The sequence below is a fragment of the Anabrus simplex genome, chromosome 3, assembly GCF_040414725.1.
Source record: "Anabrus simplex isolate iqAnaSimp1 chromosome 3, ASM4041472v1, whole genome shotgun sequence".
NCBI lineage: Eukaryota > Metazoa > Arthropoda > Insecta > Orthoptera > Tettigoniidae > Anabrus > Anabrus simplex.
Window position 1 is genome coordinate 37,372,109 of NC_090267.1, and position 14,685 is coordinate 37,386,793.

Genomic DNA, 14,685 nt, shown 5'->3' on the forward strand with positions numbered 1-14,685 from the left:
TACAAATGGAATGTTGAGGTAATCGGTTCGAATGTTTAATGAAAGTCGCCAATATTTGCATATCGTCACACATGATTTGCTGTGTGCGGTTGAAGCGAATGTTCGTGAGGGCCGACAGTCTACGCTCTCTGCTTTGGATAGCCTTCCTCACGGGTGGCGCCGTTCTATGGCGAAAGCATACAAAAATTGGTGACTCCTTATGACAAGTGCCTTAATAATCACCGTGACTATGTAGTTTAAGCTTTGTAGATTCCAAGAAAAAGTTTTCAAAATACGAGTAATGTTGAGTCTCTTAGAAAACACATGTTGGTACTTACTTAAGTAACGCGTGTCGTATTTACCCCACACTTTCCTCTAATGCAGTGATTCCTAGAGTGTGCTGCGCGCTGCCAACACTTACAGTATCAACGGAACTTGCAACAGAGTGGCTGGTGTATTAAAGTATTTGGCTATACGTCCCGTTACTTTGTTCTACCCGCTCTGTCGGTTTTCCATTTTATGTCGTTTTATAATAATAATAATAATAATAATAATAATAATAATAATAATATACTTTATTATAGCAAATTTTCCATACAGATGTAAGATAATGTTACACAAGGTAATATCGAGTAAATTGCGGGTTTTTAAAATATTTAGTCCGTTTCATGTCTTCAGTAGTTTTTAGTGAGGTTCCTCTGTTTTTTCACCACATTACATGGTATCGGTCGCAATTTGACCCACATAGCTTCTTCTGAGTTATTGTATGTGCCACTTCGGTGGTGAAACCCATGGACCGCTACTTCCGTCATGATGTGCCAGAGGTTGTATCTGGCTTCAGTCCAGTCCCTGTAGATCATCGCATCCGTGGCGAAGAACTCCAGCCATATCTCTTGTTTCTTCTTTGTGAGTTCTCTTAAAAGATCTTTGTAGGTTTCGCTGGCTGGCAGGAGCAGGTCCAGGTGAAGTTCTTCTATGAAGAACTGCTCCTTTGTTTGCACGTAGGTGAGTCGTGAGGGCGCGTACTTTGATAGACGCAGAACACTTTTCAGGAAGTGGGCTTTGACTTTTACGATTCCTTCTAGATTTTCTTTTTTACGTTCTTCCATATCACCTCTAATCCGATATATGTTATATTTACATCGATTCTTTCGCGGCCCGTAATTGTAGACATGAAATAATAAAACAAGGTGAAACTATGTTTCGCAGAGAATTTTGCTCCACGTCTTCAAAAGAAAATCTCGACTGTTCACAAGAAAGGCTTCTGCAATACTAAAGGTTAGAATTTAAGAATGCAACATCGTTGGTCTGAGTAAGAGGTCGATCATTCGTCACCAGATGGCTCTCTGTATGCTAGCAGAGCGCTAGAATTCCAAGCGGGAGCTGACGACACCACTGAGCTCCAATCACAGCCGACTTGATGCGTCGCTCTAGCTAGCTCCAAGGAGCGCAGCGAGTGATCCAGGCGGCCGTGCTCCAATGAAGATGTATCTTGTTACATCCTATGTGCGTTGCGAAGTAACAGAAAGGTCATCAGTCGATTTACGGACGAATGTGCTAGAAGAAATAAATAGAAATAAAAATGATAAAAGAAAATAAAGCCAATAAAAGACTTCCGAAGGAGAAGAATAGAAGAGATAAAGAATAGAAAGGGAGTGTTGAGCAACGGAGAGTAATTAGTGTGAGACGGTCTGGGGAGGGAGGGGGGCATAGCAGGTTATGAAACTTAAGACATAGATTGTAATGAACAATCGGGTGATTATATTTGCAATATTTCGATGACAGACAGCAACGTAAGATTAAATAACCTTATACACAGCCTGCATAATCCGTACCAGGAAGTGAGACTATAGCCTACAAAAATTCATTGGAAACAGAAAAGAAATGATTTCTTCTTAAGCTCCGACTTTTCTCATTTCTTAAATAACTTTTTCCTAGATGTGTTGATTACTTTTTGAGTTACGACGTACACGTTAGACCGCATTTTTATGTCATCGTACCAAGTTTCAATTTAACAGAGTTCGCGGCTACTGAGAAAAATAATATTCATTTAATTTAAGTTAAAGAGCAGAAGGTGGATGTACATCTCAAGCAAGTAGTTTAATGCCATTGAGTAAAATTAAAAATTGTGTTTCTTTTTTTAAAATATAGATTTACAAAACTTTCCTCGGTTGAAGTTTGCCACAATGAACAAAGCAATAATTTTGTTGACTGCAATATTCTTAGTGTCCTTAAATTACAAAATTACAGTATGTAGCAATGAAATGGAACCTCAGAAAGCGGACGAAGAAATTGTTTGCAGTTCTGGAACGTATAAATAAAATTCAACTGACGTGGCCTGTTTAGCAGTGTTACTTATATGTGTCTTGTCTATATACTCGTATATGTCACGAAATATATAGAAAGCCGCACCTAATTAGAAATTATTAATGCTAGTAATGGTTAGGAGGAATAGTAAATATTTCTGAAAGCAGTAGCATGGATTATAACAAGTACAAAAGGTGTCCAATTTAGAGTGTGTGTCGAATTGCAGCTGTCCGTATGATACGCGTAAGAACAAACTTACAAACATTATTAGACACACAAATAAATTGTTGGTGTGTTTATGGATGCAAAAAAGGCCATTATTTATTTATTTATTTATTTATTTATTTATTTATTTATTTATTTATTTATTTATTTATTTATTTATTTATTTATTTCAACATTGCCTTTTACAGAGGTTACCTCCAATTACAAGAGGCAGTACATAAAACAAACAAAGAAAAGTTTAAAATGACATAAAAATGTTGGTAATAAGAGAGTAGAACTACAAAATAAACAAAATGAATCTGTCTCGCAGACAAAAAGAGCATCTTCATTTACAACCATAATTTGCTAGTTAAGTTCTAATAAGTGCATTCATTAACATTTATTAATAAACTACAATAATAAGAAATAACCTACTCGTAAGAGAAAATGTACAGTGAAGTGACGTATATAGCAATATATTGGAATACTTAATAAAGACAGCTTAATACTAACCATAAAGAAAATTCACAAATCAGATTTGTGTAAACCAATGCGAAAGAGAAATTCTCCAATTAAGCATTGCAAAATCAATAATATTACCTTTAAGACTATTTGATCAAACTGTTTATATATTCTAACCAATGGTGAATTTCTTTGACTAACAGACGTGGATCGTTCACAGTAGAATGGTTGCCGTGACCTCAAATTAATTAACTTTACACTGACGCTCACCCTAGCAAATACATCATAAACAATGTATAAAAAATTAAACACGTATGACTTATCGATGTTAGACTTACGTAATTTGGGACAGTTCACAGTACATGTACGAAACTTCCTCCACCAATTTCAATTAACTTTACGGCTCTCTTGGACATTGTACGTCGGAAGTGGTCTTTACGTCCTCTTACACTGATGAACAACTGAATTAGAGGTGCCTGGCTGTCGCTTGTAGGACCACCTTTCGCCCTGATGGCGGTTGCGATGCTGGCAGGCATGGGCTGGACAAAGCACTGGAAATCTTGGCAAGTCGTCCTGACCAACAACCACTGCACAGCCTCCCATAACGTAAGGAGATTTTTTACAGCAGTATTCAGGGCATTCACATCCCTCTCGATATCATCCAAGATGTGCTCAATAGGATTGAGGTCAGATGATCTTGGAGGCTAGGAAAGCATCCTCATGCCCATGGAGTGTTAATCGAAGCAATCGGATGAACGGGAAGAGGGACCGTGGCCTTAAGTTAGATACCATCCCGGCACTTATCTGGAGGAGAGGTGGGAAAACACGGAAAACCACGTTCCAGCCCACTTAACAATTTTCAAATTTCGTGGCAGAGCTGGGAATCGAACCCAAACCTCTGAGGGTGGCACCTAATCACATTCATCACTAAACCACAGAGGCGGACAATAATAATAATAATAATTTTAATAATAATAATAATAATCGTATGCCTCAGTTATCGTGTGCAGACATTTTAATTTTACACTGTCTGGCTGGTTGCTCGTCAATTTCGACGTTCCGTTTTACTCTAGGCCTACTAGATACCACTATCAACCAAAACTCTCTTGGGAGTCTATGGCTGAGTTTCAATGCTTTTTTTTTCGTGTGAACACCAATTGTGTCACCAGAGAAGTTTTACATGCCGACATCGTACGACATGGAGTGTCGAATGGACTTTGTTCCGCCCTTCAGAAATCCGACTACCTCTGCCGAATTTGAATCCGCTCTCTTGGGATCTGAAGGCCGTCACTCCACCACTGATCCACAGAGGAAGCTAATGTACCGGGGCGCGTGTTCTGGTGACAAGTAGTTGAAGTAATTAAGTGATATTCCAGAGTTTTTCAGTAGCACGTCTGCAGGTAGAGGGAGACACACTGACCTATTTCGAGAGACGGTCCCTGTGGGATTGTAAGGAGTGCTCCACTAATGAGAGTGGCTTACACGAAATCCAACTTGCTAATGCGTAAGCGGCCTTCATCTAGGGACGATAAACCGAACGGGTAGCACTCAAGAGCGAGCACTCAGCTCTGGTTTCTCCTGGGGAGTGCAGCCAGGCAGGTAATTGGGTCTTATGCATGTCATTCACATTGATGGTGCATTTCTCTCAGAAAAGAAATTAGCTTCGAGATGGATCTTTTCTTCCTCCTCTTCGTTTTGTTATTCTACCCGCCCCTTTTCCCAATTTATTGTTTCGTATAGGTTTATCCCAGTTTTAATTTCCAATTTCTTTGCAATCATTTAAGAAAAGGCTAGGAAAACAACAGATAGGGAATCTGCCACCTGGGCGACTGCCCTAAATGCAGATCAGTATTGATTGATACTTGTGGATGCCTCTCCTGACGGCAACCCTGTGTGGAGGATTACCTGATTCTATAATGTCGTGTGTTGAATGTAAATGAAGGTGTTTATCCCGTTGGAACCTGTAGTAAACATTCGTCTTCAATTGAGGATACTGAATTTTTTTAATGTTAACGTAATGAATAGAATAGAGTACAATACTACCAGTCCGCCTTTATGGTCTAGTGGTTAGCGTGATTAGCTGCCACCCCCGGAGGCCCGCGTTCATTTTCCGACTCTGCCACGAAATTTGAAAAGTGGTACGAGGGGTAGAACGGGTCCACTCAGCCTCGGGAAGTCAAGTGAGTAGAGTGGGTTCGATTATCCACCTCAGCCATCCTCGAAGTGATATTTCCGTGGTTTTCCACTTCTCCTCCAAGCAGATTCTGGGATGGTACCTAACTTAAGGCTACGGCCGCTTCCTTCCCTCTTCCTTGATAATCCTTTCAAATCTTCCCATCCCTACACAAGGCCCCTGTTCATTATAGCAGGTGAGACCGCCTGGCCGAGGGGTACTCGTTCTTCTCCCCAGTTGTATAACCCGACCCAATGACTCACGCGCCAGGACACTGCCTTTGAGACGGTAGAGGTGGGATCCCTCGCTGAGTCCGAGGGAAAACCAACCTGGGAGTAAACGGATTAAGGAAGGAAGGAAGGAAGGAAGGAAGGAAGGAAGGAAGGAAGGGAGGAAGGAAGGAAGGAAGAAAGAAAGAAAGAATACTTCCATCCCCTTTTTCCGGATCGCCTGAAAGTGAAATTGTTCGTAAAAGTATGATTTTCCTTGTTACAATTAGTTGATATATTACAACATTAAACATTACTGTTAAGCCTAATCAATATTTACATCCAATCTCTAAAATATTTATTTTATTTTTATTTATTTTTGTCCGAGACGTTAACAGGGTTATATAATCGAGGATAACATGTATTTTAGTTGTGTTTGTGCAAGTCTTTATTTATGTCACAAATATGAATAGAGTTGTCTTCGACTTACAATAGACATTAAGGATGAACTGAATGACTGTATAAATTAGTAAATTAATAAATTAATTATTGCATGATTGAATGTTTTCATGCATGCAGAATAAATACACACTGTTCTCTCCAAGTCATGGATAATCACCAGCTGGGGAGAGAGCATTCATTACTGAATGTGTGATAGGATGTTTGAATGAACTGAATGCTCTAAGCCTATGTATACAGAACCCAACGTACTGAGTGGTATTACTTACCGACAGTATTCAGCTGTTCAACTGAAGACAGCACTGGCTGCCACATAGAACTGATATTTTAAACCTTTCCGCGGTAACAGAGGTAAGAAAGAATCCACTCAGCCTAAGTGATAACAATTCAAGCTATCTAACAATGAGAAAACAGTCTATGAAATGTCTATGCCTGTGAATTACCTAGCAAATTCATATGGTCGATACCCTTCTCTCTAATGAAATTCCTCACTGATACACCTCGATGAGGGCGAGTATTGTTATCGACGAAAATGAATTCAACACCGTATTCTTTCCCAAAGGTCTGAACAAATGATCGAAGAATTTTATCGGTATACCGGCGGTCAGTTAACGTCCCTTGAATTAGGATCAAAGGTGTACGACGGTCAAATCATTTCATCAGATCATACTAATGCACGTGTCTTTGAATATGAACTTCCTATCTCAAGTCATTCAAGGTGTTCTGGTTTTTATGAACAGGAGTTTATCAATCTGTTACTTGGCATTTATACCAGACTAGCAAATGTACCCGTGCTTCGCTACGGTACTCTACATTGTATACGGATATCGAAGTAAATTAGTGCACATGAAGTGAATAAGATTTTTAAATTGGGTTTGTCTTGGCTTTATCCGAGAATCAGTATTGTGAAATCACAGACGTTGTTTCCAATGAAAGTGTGATTTGCGGAATTGCGATGATAACGGCAAGTCGACTTGTTTACTGCAATTCACAACGAAGAAGGTAATTTTCATTTAACGGCAGACCCCATTGCCTAGTACGCGGCCAAAATCGATTTGGGGAGGTTTCATTACAATGGCAGACCCCAATTCCTACTTTCAGATAGATTACAGTTGAGGAACTTTTATTATATTTGCAAGGACCTTCCTTACTGCCAGTCAAAAGTGAGTTGCGTTCTTATCTTTATAATGGCAGACGCATTTTCTAATGCCAGTCAGCTTCCTGCCAGTCACACTGACTTGGTGAGATTCCATTATAATAGCAGGCCACTATGCCTATCGTCAGTCACATTTTAGATGGGTCAATTTGTTTATAATGGAAGACACCCTTGCCTACTGACAAACAAGATCGGGTAAAATAGTTTTGAAGAAAATTGCACGCTCCTTAGAGTTCTGCTAGTCGAATCGAGAAGGGAATTATGCATCAAAATAGTGCACAAGAGATGGAGGACGACCCCATTCTTACTGCCTGTCAAAGTTGATGTGGGGAGTACTGAAAACAATAGCAGAAGCCCTCCTTCTGACAGTCACTATCGATCTGCAATGTATTTAATACCAATGGCAGAAAAACCCTTTCTAGATTGCTACAAATCGACGTCAATGAAAGAATATAGTCGTCATATGGAATTATAAGGATGTCAACCATCATTTACAGAATAACTGCTGCTAAACGGTACATCAAATCGAAAAACGGATTTACGATAAGACGCACTTTCTGGCCATATTTGGGGTCATCAGCTACTCCCGTACAAGTTTCAAATTTCTGACATTTCTCGTAGTGCCTCATTAATTCACGTCTTTTTTCATTTTTAAATATTTATATATACATCGCTCCAGCCCAACTTGCTTTTATATATATAGACTAGCTGTAGAACCCGGCATTGTCCGGGTAGCTTTTGAATGTTTACCTTTAGTATTTGTATTACCAGTTAGTTAAGTGTGAAGTGGCTGCTTATTGATTTATTTTTGAGATATTTATTTTACACCTATTATGTAGTTTTAGAGTTATTTAGATGTATCTGATTTCAAGTTTTAGATTTTCGAGTAGACACTAATCTATGTCATTTTATACTATTTACTTCTTTTTTGCTAGGGGCTTTACGTCGCACCGACACAGATAGGTCTTATGGCGACGATGGGATAGGAAAGGCCTAGGAGTTGGAAGGAATCGGCCGTGGCCTTAATTAAGGTACAGCCCCAGCATTTGCCTGGTGTAAAAATGGGAAACCACGGAAAACCATCTTCAGGGCTGCCGATAGTGGGATTCGAACCTACTATCTCCCGGATGCAAGCTCACAGCCGCACTCCTCTACGCGCACGGCCAACTCGCCCGGTCTATTTACTTTTAAGCCCTTCTCAGCTCCTGCCTCGATGGAGGCTGAACGTGGACTTAAACGGTATCCACAGCGTCACAGTTCGTATCAGCGACACATAAACAATGGATTTCGACATTAATATTGGTTATTTTCCTCATATTTGCACGTCAGCCCCTCTCATTCCCCAACACCAGCGGGGGCTAGGTGAATCTGACCTCCACAGTAATGTTTTCTATATAGTAAGATATGTGTATACCAAGTTTGATTGAGAGATATACTAGAACAAACACACATAAATCCTTAAACTCTGTCCCTTTGGACGTTTTAAATTTTTTGCCAGTTCTCACCCGCCTGCCGATTAGGACTGAGCTTTATCTTAAACGGCATCCAGAGTGTCACAGCTCATCTCAGCGACGCCGAAAACTATGGATTATACACAGATTTCGGTCGTTTTCGGTTAATTTTTACATTTCGCCCCTACTTTAGAGGCTAGGAGTCTCTTACCCCTAAGGTATACTTTACCAGACAGTAGGTCCAGTATACACGCATACGTCCATTCTCTCAGTCATTTTCGAAATTTTATTTTTCACTTTTCCTTACCGCTATGCGAAAGGAGGCAGAAATTGGACTTCTATTCATCTACTATTCATCTCAGCGACCCCGAAAGAATGGATTCGACACTATTTTCGATTATTTCTACATCTCACCCCGTCGTTTTTTTTTTTTTTGCTAGGGGCTTTACGTCGCACCGACACAGATAGGTCTTATGACGACAATGGGATAGGAAAGGCCTAGGAGTTGGAAGGAAGCGGCCGTGGCCTTAATTAAGGTACAGCCCCAGCATTTGCCTGGTGTGAAAATGGGAAACCACGGAAAACCATCTTCAGGGCTGCCGATAGTGGGATTCGAACCTACTATCTCCCGGATGCAAGCTCACGGCTCACCCCGTCGTAGGTGTGCTAGTGTTGTCATACCTCCACGCAGTTTGTCTCCTGATAATAAGTCATAAGTGACCAAGTTTGTTTGAAATTGCCCCCGTAGTCCCGAAATGTATGGATTCAACACTAATATCGGTCATTTTCAGTCATAATTACATTTCGTCCCCTTATCTAAGGCTTCTAGGGGTGTCTTTCCCCTACAGTATTTTTTCAGGTAGTAGGTAATATTTGTATTAAGTTCTGCTGGCAGTTATACTGGAACGTACAAAAAAAAAATCCTTAATCTCGGTCGTTTGGATATTTTATGTTCTTGACTACTTCTCACCCGCCTGCCAATTGGGGATAAACTTGGACTTCAACGACAACCGGAGTGTCACTCCTCATTTCAGCGACCTCTAGAACCATGGATGTGACATTATTTTCGATTATTTTATATCTAACTCCCCCCTAACCCCCCACCACAAAGGGGCCTGAATTTGGACTTAAAAAGTCCAGAGTGCCACTATTCATCTCAGCGACCCAGAAAACTATGGATTCGACACTATTTTCGATAATTTATATATCTCGCCCTCTACCCCGAAGGGGGCTGAACTTGATTTAAAAGATTCCGGAGTGTCACTGTTCATCTCAGTGACCCCGAAAAGTATGGATTGGACAATACTTTCCATGATTTTTATATATCAGCCCCCTCGTCCCCCCCCCGCCCCTAAGGGCGTCTGGGGTGTCTTACCCTCACGTGGTTTGTCTCATGATACTAAAACTCCGGACTGCCGCTATTCATCTCAGCGACCCCGAAAACTGTGGATTCGACACTAATTACGATTCTTTTTATATATCACTCCACCATGCCCCCCACCCTAAAGGGGGCTGAACTCGGAATTAAAAAATTCTCGGGATGTCACTATGTATTCGACACTATTTTCGATTATTTGTATACATCACTCCCCCCTCGCCCCCACCCCAAAGGGGCTGAACTTGGACTTTTAAAAAAATTGGAGTGTCACTATTCATCTCAACGACACCGAAAAGTATGGATTCGACACTATTTTCGTTTATTTTTATATATGACCCCCTCGCCCCCGCCCCCTCCCCCGCCCCCGCCCCCGCCCCTAAGGGTTCCTGGGGTGTCCTACCCCCACGTGGTTTGTCTCCTGATACTAAAAATCCGGAGTGTCGCTATTCACTTTGGCGACCCCGAAAACTATGTATTCGACACTATTTTTGTTTATTTGTATATATCACTCCCCCCTCGCCACCACCTCAAAGGGGGCTGAACTTGGACTTTTAAAAAATTCGGAGTGTCACTATTCATCTCAGCGACCCCGAAAAGTATGGATTCGGCACTATTTTCGTTTATTTTTATATATGACCCCCTCGACCCCACCCCCCGCTCCTAAGGGTTCCTAGGGTGTCTTACCCCCACGTGGTTTGTCTCCTGATACAAAAAATCCGGAGTGTCGCTATTCACTTTGGCGACCCCGAAAACTATGTATTCGACACTATTTTTGTTTATTTGTATATATCACTCCCCCCTCGCCCCCACCTCAAAGGGGGCTGAACTTGGACTTTTAAAAAATTCGGAGTGTCACTATTCATCTCAGTGACCCCGAAAAGTATGGATTCGGCACTATTTTCGTTTATTTTTATTTATGACCCCCCTCGCCCCCCGCCCCCAAGGGTTCCTGGGGTGTCTTACCCCCACGTGGTTTGTCTCCTGATACAAAAAATCCGGAGTGTCGCTATTCACTTTGGCGACCCCGGAAACTATGTATTCGACACTATTTTCGATTATTTGTATATATCACCCCCCTCGCCCCCACCCCAAAGGGGGCTGAACTTGGACTTTAAAAAAAATTGGAGTGTCAGTATTCATCTCAGCGACCCCGAAAAGTATGGATTTGACACTATTTTCATTTATTTTTATATATGACCCCCTCGCCCCCCACCCCACGGGTGTTTGGGATGTCTTACCCCCACGCGATTTGTCTCCTGATACCAAGTCATAAGTGTATCAAATTTGGTTGAAATCGCTCCAATGGTTTGGTAGGAGATGTGGTACAAACCCACCCACACACATACATACAATGACTTTTATATATATTTAGATGACGGATAAGCACGAGCACGTTGAAAAGTGCAGACTTCCACTTCGAGATTCATATCTCCTAAACGGTGCATGATATTAACAAACGGTTTGCGCCATCAGACGCCTCATTTATCGCTCTAAATGTTTGTTTCTGCACCATTTCCTCGTATTGCCCCTATTTAGTGGGTAAATTGAGTTCAAAATTTGAATAGGGTGAAATATGGGTACATTTGTAACGTTTTACATTACTTTTTGCCTACTTATGTATAAGCAAGAATCATGAAATTTGGTCCACATATGGCCCTTAATCGTTCCAATGAGCGCACCCAACGTGATGATCCTATCATTCTTATAAGTGTGTCAAACAACGAAATATGCATGTAAAAATCACCAAATTTACGAAGAATCCAGAAATACGGCCAAATCTAACGTATAAGGCAGGGAGATACGACAAAATGTTATAGGACCAATGTTGTAGATCACTCCGAATAGAAGCGAGGTTGTGCCATCCGTTTTGTGATACCACTTACCGTTTAGCCAACAAATAGCTCAAAAGGAATGTCTGCACCGTCATTAAAATTGCCTCCATATATCGATATCTTTGGGGGGTAAAACGAGAAAAATTTGCACATCTTGGAATTTTTGCGTCGGGTACGGACCAAAATCCATAATTTTACCTAATTTCAATTTTCTACCTCGTCTGGCAGGTTGTGCCGCCATCTTGATTTGTGGGGACGGGGGATAAATATTAGGAAATTCCCGAAAATTTTTAACCCCACGAAACCTATAGGTTGTCGTTTGGGATGAATTATACGACTGCGTTCTTATTCTGAGCCCAAAATCTGAGGCCCCCGAGCGTGCCCCCTTGAGGGAATTTTGAGAATTTTGGATTTTTCTAGGGATTTTGGGGTCATCAGATTCTCCCGTACCAAGTTTCAAATTTCTGAGATTTCTGGAAGTGCCTCATTACTTCACGCCTTTTTTCATTTCTAAATATTTATATATACATCGCTCCAGACCGACTTGCTTTTATATATATAGATGACGGATAAGCATGAGCACGTTGAAAAGTGCAGACTTCCACTTCGAGATTCATAACCCCTAAACGGTTTATGATATTAACAAACGGTTTGCGCCATCAGACGCCTCATTTATCGCTCTACATGTTGGTTTCTATACCATTTCCTCGTATCGCTCCTATTTAGGGGGTAAATTGAGTTCAAAATTTGAATAGGGTGAAATTTGGGTGCATTTGTAACGTATTACATTACTTTTTGCCTACTTATGTATAAGCAGGAATCATAAAATTTGGTCCACATATGGCGCTTGATTGTGCCAATGTGCTAACCTAACTTGATGATCCTATCGTTCATATAAGTGTGTCAAACAATGAAATATACTTGTAAAAGTCACCAAATTTACGAAGAATCCAGAAATACGGCCAAATCTAACGTATAAGGCAGGGAGATACGACAAAATGTTATAGGACCAAAGTTGTAGATCACTCCGAATATAAGGGAGATTGTGCCATCCGTTTTGTGATACCGCTTACCGTTTAGCCAACAAATAGCTCAAAAGGAATGTCTGCACCGTCATTAAAATTGCCTCCATATTTCGATATCTTTGGGGGGTAAAACGAGAAAAATTTGGACATCTTGGAATTTTTCCTTCGAGTAGGGACCAAAAGCCATAATTTTACCAAATTTCAATTTTCTACCTCGTCTGGCAGGTTGTGCCGCCATCTTGATTTGGGAGGACGGGGGATAAAAATCAGAAAATTCCCGAAAAATGTTAAGCCCACTAAACCTATAGGTTGTCGTTTGAGATAAATTATACGACTGCGTTCTTATTCTGCGCCCAAAATTTGAGGCCCCCCAGCGTGCCCACTTGGGGGAATTTTGAGAATTTTGGATTTTTCTAGGGATCCTGGGGTCATCAGATTCTCTCGTACCAAGTTTCAAATTTCTGAGATTTCTGGAAGTGCTTCATTAATTCACGTCTTTGTTCATTTTTAAATATTTATATTGCACCCGCCCACCTCCTGAGTCCCAGACTAGCATTTATCTCAGGGGTGATCAGTTCGAAAACGATAAAAAAATTTATATAAAGAAAATCAAAAAAATATATATCGGCGCATCAAATGAACACAGGGATGAACGGGGCATGAAATTTTAAGGTTACGGGGGACGACTCATTCATGGATACAAATTTCTGACTCCACAATAGGACTGGGAAGTGACAACTTAAATTCCATGGGCATACTGGACTAACTACAATGAAAAGATATGGAATCTGTTTCCTATTGAAATTGCAATGAGGAGCAATTTATTCACTTATTTTGCATACTACACATGATGACAAATTTACATTGTGACACTTTAATCCTGAAAAATAAATGACATAATACTTGGATTTTACCTCACTACTCTGGTAGTGTAAAACATCTGGTGAATTCGTCCCAATTGGTTACTGGGGATCGAATTCACATCCGTATGATTGGACGTTTCACCGCTGGAGATCTTCTTTCGGAAACGAAGGCACGACAGTAACTTTTTACTGTCGTCTCCTCGTTCCGATTGGACATGAGACACTTCCGGTATGTACATTCTGGTGAGCCGGACACCCACCGTAGAAAATGTTATCGCCTTGAAAAAACGGGAATTTATAATACGGACAAACTCTAGCCTATTATTTCCAGATTCACAAACACACCAGGTAGAGTTCATTAACTCAAAAGCTACTTTAATATTTACACTTGTCAATACGACAAGACGTACGGAAAGGTTCATTACTCTGCTCTGACCCTGCAAACATGTGCCGTCCGTGGGTTATTTACGTATCTACCGCTATCTCCCCGTGAAAACCCAACATGTGGTTCGGAGCAGTTCGACACAGGATGACTGTCCCTAGCATACCCTCCTATGATTATCAAATAATATCATTACCATTCTCTGTCTGATCATTAGCATATACTTTGACTACCATCAATTAATTTCATTATTATCATTAATTTCAATTATAATCCGGTATTTGATTATTATCATTTGTCATCCGGGATGATTATATGCCAACCCTTGCCGACGTTTCAAACGAAGGTTAGTTCTTCCTCCTAAATTATCCGCACAATATAATGATCAGCTTCCTCATAAATATTTTTATTATTATTATTATTATTATTATTATTATTATTATTATTATTATTAATAGTGGAAATCGTGATTATCGTAACCCGTAATCAACCTCGCTATAATACTTCAACTTCTCGCTCTTATGAAATTCATCAAAAAAAAATAAGTTTAAAAAAAAGTACCTTCATTGGTTATTCTTCTTCTCCTTCTTCAAACATTTTATTTATTATTATTATTAGTTAAAAATCTCAAATCTTTCATTTCATCTCCCAACATCATTATTATGTCCAAAATATAAAAAAAATTATTCTTCAAAAAAAGTACTTTTCTTAATATTTATTATTATTATTATTATTTTTAACAAAACTTAAATTCGCCTGTTACACGGTAGTTCACTCTTAATATGTTTAACGCATAACCCCTTTT